We start from the raw sequence: 2,363 nt of genomic DNA on the forward strand, positions 1-2,363 counted from the left end.
ATCAGTACATATCTGTCATATATATATATATATATATATATATATATATATATAATTTAGCTAGGTGTTAAATAACTACCTAAGGGATATTAAATATCCGAAGAATTTACTGTTTTTTTTTATCTGTGTCAATAACAATGTTATGAACTATGGCTCTTAACAAATAGGTAAACAAATAAAATAAACATGGTTTATCAATATATAAATATAAATTAGAAATGGAAACCAAAACAATAAATTGAACAATTGTTCAATTTGTTTTGGTTTATATAAATGAGAAAAGGAAGAAAATAGAAAAAAATTGATGTACGGACATTCAAAGGCATTCAAATTCAATATATATATGGATTATTAAAAATAAGGATTACTCTGAAGTAGCAATAGCATTACCTTTAATTCTATAATTATATACTGCCTTTTAAGACCTACACATGTTTCTGTTGCACTGATTAGTAATCATTGCAGTTGCATCCCTACTATAAAACAGTGCAGTCTCTTCAGGGTCTTAACTTGATAGCCTTATGTATGGCTATTATATATATATATACACACACACACGTGTGTGTGTGTACGTATATGTGTATTTGTGTGTATGTATATAATTGAAAGCAAAAAAAAAAAAATACAGAGATCTCTAATGAGAAATTTAAATTGTTGTTTCTAATTTTCAATACAAAAAGAGATTATTTAATATTGTTTAAAAACTGTCAAACCATACATAAACATAAGCATAAAATTATTTCTATGTCATAGTTTTGGCAGTTCCTGAGCTGTTTTATTTAATTGGTTTAGCAAAAATAAAACATTTTATTTCTTTATGTAAAGATATGAAAGAAAAACTGTTTGCAAGTCTCCGTAACTCCATTTTCCTTTTTCTTTCTTTTGTAATAAAATTCAAAATATTTGAAATAATTTGTGATTTTAAATCTCTTTCCTTACCTATCATCTTATTCTTACATTTTTGTTTTGAGTTTGTTCACAGCTACAGTACTGGAAAGTTTTGTATTTTGTTACCAATTTAACATAGTCCAACCACCAAAACAAAAAACAAAAAAAAATGCGGTTTAGCTAGGCTAGTTTGCTTGGTTGACACATTGAGTTGTCTGCTCCTGTATCACAAACACTGGAACTAGAAAACTCAAAATGTTATCAGTCATTCAGTTAATGATTATCAGTATCATCGTCTTGGTTGTGGCTGCTTGATGGAGAAGAAGAAGAAAACCAGTGTTCTGTAGGGTTCTAATGTTTCAAACAGGACCCATCTTATAGAGAACAAAAAAAAAAATTAATGAATTGCCCTGAGAGAAATGTTAGAATTCACATCTCCCTCACGATATGCATACGCATGTTGAACTTTGACCTTAACCATTTTAGCAAGTCACTTAGTGGCTGACAATATGTCCATCTCTGATGATGAGCAGGAGTAGTTGGGGAGCATCATAGCCATGTGCTGAGAGGGATTCTTTGGGGTTTGAATAAATATAACACAAGCAAAGTTTGAAGGAAATATTAGTAGTAGTAGAAGACACCAAAGGTGCCATGCAGTGGGACTGAACCTGCAAGCATGTGGTTGGGAAGCAAACTTCTAACCACACATCCACATTTTAGTTCATCCTTCCAAGAACCTTTACCTTCTGGAATTCTCACCCTGCATGTATTTTTTCCTGTTGCCTTCAAACTGCAACAATTCAAGAGGGACTTTGACCCACTCCAAAGTATTATTTATATTGTCAACTGATTGCTTGAGTGTTATCTCCCTTGCTTGGTGTTTTTAGATTTTAAAACACCACATACAAGGAGTTTTTGTCTACTAATTAGCTGGATAATCACAACTGATCAATGTTTTTGAACTCACTATATTACATCATCTATAGGTGCAAGAGTGGCTGTGTGGTAAGTAGCTTGCTTACCAACCACATGGTTCTGGGTTCAGTCCCACTGCGTGGTATCTTGGGCAAGTGTCTTCTACTATAGCCTCGGGCCGATCAAAGCCGTGTGAGTGGATTTGGTAGACGGAAACTGAAAGAAGCCTGTCATATATATGTATATATATACATGTATGTGTGTGTGTGTCTGTGTTTGTTCCCCTAGCATTGCTTGACAACCGATGCTGGTGTGTTTATGTCCCCATTACTTAGCGGTTTGGCAAAAGAAACCGATAGAATAAGTACTAGGCTTACAAAGAATAAGTCCTGGGGTCGATTTGCTTGACTAAAAGCGGTGCTCCAGCATGGCCACAGTCAAATGACTGAAACAAATAAAAGAGTAAAGAGTATATGTCAAACTTTATTGCATTCCAGATGAAGATTATAAATAGTATTGATCTCATTGACTTCAGACGGCTTGTGGAAGCCAAGGGCACT

Source organism: Octopus bimaculoides, chromosome 3 (assembly GCF_001194135.2).
Source record: "Octopus bimaculoides isolate UCB-OBI-ISO-001 chromosome 3, ASM119413v2, whole genome shotgun sequence".
In the NCBI taxonomy this organism is placed as follows: domain Eukaryota; kingdom Metazoa; phylum Mollusca; class Cephalopoda; order Octopoda; family Octopodidae; genus Octopus; species Octopus bimaculoides.